This window comes from Chelonia mydas, chromosome 13, assembly GCF_015237465.2.
Source record: "Chelonia mydas isolate rCheMyd1 chromosome 13, rCheMyd1.pri.v2, whole genome shotgun sequence".
NCBI classification, from domain to species: Eukaryota; Metazoa; Chordata; order Testudines; family Cheloniidae; genus Chelonia; species Chelonia mydas.
The window spans coordinates 38,012,675-38,019,406 of record NC_051253.2 but is presented as its reverse complement, the minus strand read 5'-3'; the positions used below and the strand labels follow the sequence as shown (position 1 = coordinate 38,019,406).

Here is a 6,732-nt window from a genome sequence, read left to right as displayed (position 1 = left end):
TCCAGACGAAGGTTGCTTTGGCACTGCTTTGCTGTGTTTAACCTGCCTCCTGCCTTTTTGTTTCCCCAAACTAGTGAGACCTTTGCGGGTGCTTGGTCAGAGCTTGTTCCAGCTGGGCGTAGCCCAGATAAGAGCTGGGAAGCTGTTCCTGGTAAAGTGTCCAGAAGTCACTGCTGATGTCTGGCTGTTTGCATACGGCTTGTGTGAGTGCAATGGAGGTGGTTGGCTGGTTGGTGGTTGGTTTACAGAGGGATATAATAAGCAATAAGCACAATTTCAGGGGTAGTAGATTCCCAGGCTTACATCCCCATCTCATGCTGCACCAAGAGTTAGTATTTTTATTGTCCAAATATAAATTTTGATCAGAAATGGGTTATTTATGGAGACAAAAAATTGATTAAAATTGTCTACATCACGCATGGTGACCAGTTAAAAACTCTTGTGATGGGACCATGGCCATCTCACTCCCCGATCCTTGCATTTTGATGGACAACACTGACCTGAGCTCTGGCTGGATTCGCCATTGTGTCCTAGGGGCATAAGAAACATTCTGCAGTAATAAAACATGATGATGTCATCAGTTGTGTTTTGTTTGCATTTGACTGTCTGATTTTGATTACTAGAATTTATTATCTCACAGAGAGAAACAATGAACAGGGGATATACACAGGAATTTTCTGTTATAGTGAATTTTGTGCCTTACCCAATGTCAGGTCTGTGCATTTTCAGTTGCTATACATAGGGTGAATGTTTAGCCAACACCATGGAGAAAAATGCCATTGTACTGTGTGTATCAGTGCTGAACGTGAGAGTGACAGAGCTGTCCACATCTTCACTTTCCCATATGTGTGACACCGATGCAGCACTGCACTACAAAGATTATCTCAGTAACTCCACAGAGATCATCTACATATTTTTTACATTACTACTGAGATTTTTCAATGGGGGCTTATCGCCTGTTTTCAAAGCTTCCTGGGTGATTTAGACAGTGATTACGTTAGAGTCTCCGCATAGTTTTGTGAAAGCCAAATATTTCGTGACTGTTTTGCTCAAGGCTTCCTTGACCTCTCTGTTTCTCAGGCTGTAGATGAGGGGGTTAACCAGGGGAGTCAGGACCATGTAGCAAAGAGAGAGCATTTTGTTCAGGTCTGTCATAACCATACAGCTAAGTGTAGCCTAGAATTCCTCCTTACCTGTAAGGGGTTAAGAAGATCAAATAAGCTGGTTGGCACCTGACCAAAAGGACCAAAGGGGAAAGAAGATACTTTCTAATCTGGGGCGGTGGAAGGCTTTGTTTGTGCTCTTTGTTTTGTGTGTTCCCCGGGGAAGCAGAGAAGCATCAGGTCAGAAAACTCCTCCTAAAATGAGTCTCAATATTGCAAAAAGAGTAAGTAAATAAGACAAGTCGCGTTAGATTATCTTTTGTTTTTAGCTTGTGAATTTTCCCTGTGCTAAGAGGGAGATTTATTCCTGGAATTTTTTTTTGTAACTTTAAAGTCTTGCCTAGAAGGGAATCCTCTGTGTTTTGAATCTGATTACCCTGTAAAGTTATCTTCCATCCTGATTTTACAGAGGTGCTTCTTTTACTTTTTTTTCTTTATAATAAAGTTCTGTTTTTTAAGAATCTGGTTTACCTATTTGTTTGGTAGATTATTCTCAAGCCTCCCCAGGAAAGGGGGTGAAGGGACTTGGGTGGATATTTTAGGGAAACAGGAACTCCAAATGGTTCTTTTCCTGAATCTTTGTCTAACTCACTTGGTGGTGGCAGCAGTACCCATCCAAGGACAAGGAAGAATTTGTGCCTTGGGGAAGTTTTTAACCTAAGCTGGTAGAAATAAGTTTAGGGGGTCTTTCATGCGGGTCCCCACATCTGTACCCTAGAGTTCAGAGTGGGGAGGGAACCTTGACAAGGTCTCTCAGTGTATTATGTTTTGGTAGAATGTAGACAATCATTATTGTTCCATAGTTAATTATCACCACAATGAGGTGGGAGGAGCAGGTGGAAAAGGTCTTTTGCCTCTCAGTAGTAGAGGGGACTCTCAGGATGGTGATGATGATACACACGTAGGACATCAGGGTAGTAGGAATGGAGGCAGGGTGAAAACACTGGCTAGTATGAAATGGAACATTACTGTCAGGTATGTGTCACTGTGGGAAAGTTCCATCAGTGGGACGGGATCACAATAGAAATGGTCAATTTCATTTGACCCACAGAATATTAACTGAGAAAGGAATGTGACAATGATGGTAGAAGCCAAACAACCATTGAACCATGACTCAGCAGCCAACTGCGGGCAAAACCCGGTATTCATAAGATTTGAATAGTGCAGGGGTTACATATTGCTAAATACCGAGCAAAAGACATCACAGCAAGGAGATAGCATTCTGTAAATGCCAAAGAACCAAAGCAATAAAATTGTGCAAAACAGCCACTAACAGAGATGGTTTGGTCCCCAGTCAGGAGACTGGCACGACATCCTGGGCAAGATGGTGGAGCTGTAGCAGGTCTCCAAGCAGGACAAGTTTCCCAGGAAGAAATACATGGGAGTGTGAAAGTGCTGATCAGTCACAGCCAGCACCATGATGAGGGTGTTCCAGGCCATGGTAGATCACTAGGAACATCAGGAAGAGAAGAATTTGCAGGTCATGGAGATCCTTGAATCCCAGGAGGATGAATTCTGTGACAGCTGTTTGATTTCTCCAGTCTGTGTCTGCCATGGATTGAGTCTGAAAATTGAATTGGAAGAACATAGAATTAAAGGCTAATCGAGCCTTGTGAATTAATTCCATCGATATTCAGAAACTCCCCTTCCTCTCCTGGTATCATGCTGAAATTTTAAGGCTTAATGAAGACTTCAGAGCTAAGTGCTAGGGGTCTCAGTCCAAAAACACATCATTGGTACACATGTAGCTCACCTTCTGCCATATCAGAGCAATGACTACTATAACAGTCCATTCCTCTGGTAGCCAAGTAATGACATGACAGATCGGATGATTTCTTTCTCAACTGTTATCTCCCTTCTACTGGAACTTAACAATGATGCTTAAATGCTGCTAGTCCTGATCTCTGACTCTAGAAGCCGTCTGAGAAGACTCAGTCACCACTCGCCACCCCATTGGGAAACACACTGAGCTAGATCCTCAGCTGATGTGGATCCAGGTAGCTCCATTTGTGTCAATGGGGCAGATCCCCAACTGAGGACCTGACACCAGACATGCATCTCACGCTCCATCTCTGTTATATGATGCCATGAACGCTGACTGGTATGGCTGTTCGAAGTGAGGGTAAAACTGTTAATATTCACCAAAGGAAGAACTCTGTGTAGCTTGAAACCTTCACCAACAGAAGTTGGTCCAATAAAATATATTACTTCACTCACCTTGTCCCTCTACATTTCACAAAGCACATTTATGCCCCTGTTTGGAAGGTGATATAGAAATGCCGTCAAGAAGATAGTGCTCAGCTGTAACCACAGGACAGCTTGAAGTTATGATCTCTTGTTTCTCAGGTTTGACTGCCAGGATTCAGGATCCTCAGGTGAGGTTCTTGTCTCTCCTCTCTCTGTAGAAACTGGATTTTTCTCAGTGAAGAGACCTGCAGTTACTGAAGGGATGAGCAGGTGCATTTGATATACATTTGGAAAATGTTCTCCCCTTAGATTTACAAAGTGTAAATGCCCCCTCATATTTTGTATTCAGTCTTCACACTTTTTAATAGCCCACTTCAACCTTTCTCCCACTTGGTTCACTTGGTGTCTCCAAAGCTTTGTAGCTAACAATGCCCACTAGGACTTGTACAATGTGACTTGTATAACTGCATCTTTATTTAAGGCTAATGATCCTATGTGGAAAATATTTTAGATCATGATTAAACACCAGCTTACATTTTTGTGAGATGCTTGTCCAAGGTGATGGCCTGTTAAAATGTACTTGCACTTTCCCATTATTAATATTCAATTCATGTTGCCATCTAGTGTGCATTTGTCAAGGTTCCTTCCCCACTCTGAACTCTAGGGTACAGATGTGGGGACCTGCATGAAAACCTCCTAAGCTTACTTTTACCAGCTTAGGTTAAAACTTCCCCAAGGTACAAACTATTTTATCTTTTGCCCTTAGACTTATCGCTGCCGCCACCAAACGTCTAACCGGTATTATTATTATTATTAGGAAAGAGTCCGTTTGGAAACGTTTCCCCCCCCCCAAAAAATCCTCCCTAACGTTACCCCCCCCGCTTTCTGGGGAAGGTTTGATTAAAGTCCTCACCAATTTGCATATGTGACCACAGACCCAAACCCTTGGATCTTAAGAACAATGAAAAAGCATTCAGTTTCTGAAAAGAAGGATTTTAATTGAAGAAAAAGTAAAAAGAATCACCTCTGTAAAATCAGGATGGTAAATACCTTACTGGGTAATTAGATCCAAAACATAGAGAATCCCTCTAGGCAAAACCTTAAGTTACAAAAACACACACAGACAGGAATATTCATTCTATTCAGCACAGCTTAATTTTTCAGCCATTTAAAGAAATCATAATCTAATGCATATCTAGCTAGATTACTTACTAAATTCTAAGACTCCATTCCTGTTCTGTCCCCAGCAAAAGCATCACACAAATAGAGAGAGAGGATTTGTTTCTCCCTCCCCCCAGCTTTTGAAAGTATCTTGTCTCCTCATTGGTCATTTTAGTCAGGTGCCAGCGAGGTTATCCCAGCTTCTTAACCCTTTCCAGGTGAAAGGGTTTTTCCTCTGGCCAGGAAGGATTTTAAAGGTGTTTACCCTTCCCTTTATATTTATGACAGCATTTCTGAAAATAGCCACTCATATCTCACTCTTACAACATGCTGCCATCTAGTGGCCATTTTACAGTATAACTGTACTATTATTGTATTGGCCACTGCAACCTATTGGTCACTAGTCAGTATTTCTGACACCCCATCTCATTTCCTCCACTCTGATGCAATCTAGGGTTGATTTCCCAGCATGACAGTCTGTTACTCTGTTCTCCTCCAGCAGATTCTTCTTCCTATAGATGCCTGTTTCCAATTCTTGACTCATGTCACCTGGTGGCCATTATTTAGTGTAACAGCCCGTTTCTCATTCCACAATATGTGTTATTTTCCATAGTTCATTACACAGCATACAGGTCCTTTTCTCTTCAGTGCTCTTTCCTCACCACTTACATACCATTATACAGCTTCACCTCCCTATCCACTTCCTTCTGTTGGTCATTTGGCAATATAACTTCTCCTTTCTTGCCCTTCCACTTTGGCCACTGGTCAGCACAGCTGTACCCATTCCATTCTTCTGTCCTCTAGTGGCCCTAGCCAGCATAACCACATCTTTCCTCATTTTTATCTACTGCTAGGTGTGTGCTGTTCCAAATTATAGCCACTGGGAACCTAATCGTACATTAGTTGCTACAACAGTACATACAACAGCAGCAGCAACTCTCAGTGGTTTAGCAGGGGTTTCCCATCAATCCAGTGCCTTGTTCTTGCTATGGGGTCCCATTGAAATGAATAGATTGAACCTACAATGACCAAAGTCCCATGTCTTTCCAGGCTGAGAATCTCAGAGGCATCTAAGACAATTAAGCATCCAACCTCCATTTCAAAGGGATTTGGGTGCCTAACTCTCTTAGGTCCCTTATTCTGCCTCTGAACTCAGGATGTAGAAACAATCTTACATGTGCTAGCCTGGGATCTGTGCTACCTTTTGATCCATGCCAGAGATACTAACATGTCCCATATTACACTAACATGTCTCAATATTATGTACACACTAAAGACCTTGGGGAAAGGGGCGTTCAGAGAAGAGAGGCAAGAATGATGAAGGAGCTAGGAAAAGCTACCATCTGAAGGGAAATTGAAAAGATGAGGATTGTTACCTTAGAGAGGAGAGGGATAAGTGGGGGATGATAAAAGTCTTAAAATAGTTATTTGGAGAAGGTAGAATGGGGAACTTCTGTTTTCCCTGGCCCTTTCTGCAAGAAAAAGGGGCACATACAATGAAATTAAAAAGCTGGAAACCTAAATGAAATACTTGTTTCCACAATGAATAATTAAACTGTGGCACTCACTGTGTGGCTGGCAGACCATGTGCCAGCTTCTGCCAAGGTCCTCCTTGCTCAGCGGGACACTACTGCAATCAGTCTTGCTCAGTTGTGGGTTACTATTAGTGAAGTACAGTAGGTAGTAGACTAACCCAACATTTCAATGCGTTCCAGAAGCTACTCTTTTGATACTTCAGCTTCTGACAGGTTGTCACCTGAAAAAAGTTGATCTGGCATAGGTGACTTCGTAACACTGTTTGGTGAAGCATAGAATAATAGAATATTAGGGTTGGAAGAGACCTCAGGAGGTCATCTAGTCCAATCCCCTGTTCAAAGCAGGACCAACACCAACTAAATCATCCCAGCCACGTCTCTGTCAAGCCTGACCTTAAAAACTTCTAAGGAAGGAGATTCTACCACCTCCCTAGGTAACCCATCCCAGTGCTTCATCACCCTCCTAGTGAAATAGTGTTTCCTAATATCCAACCTAGACCTCCCACACTGCAACTTGGGACCATTGCTTCTTGTTCTGTCATCTGCCACCACTGAGAACAGCCTAGCTCGATCCTCTTTGGAACCCCCCTTCAGGTAATTGAAGGCTGCTATCAAATCCCCCCTCATGCTCCTCTTCTGCAGACTAAATAATCCCAGTTCCCTCAGCCTCTCCTTGTAAATCATGT

At 42.6% G+C, this 6,732-nt stretch overlaps 1 pseudogene; it reads right to left on the bottom strand.

The window, feature by feature from the left end:
• Positions 1-981: 981 nt before the first annotated feature.
• LOC122462761 lies at positions 982-2,718 on the bottom strand (annotated as a pseudogene).
• Positions 2,719-6,732: the final 4,014 nt, after the last annotated feature.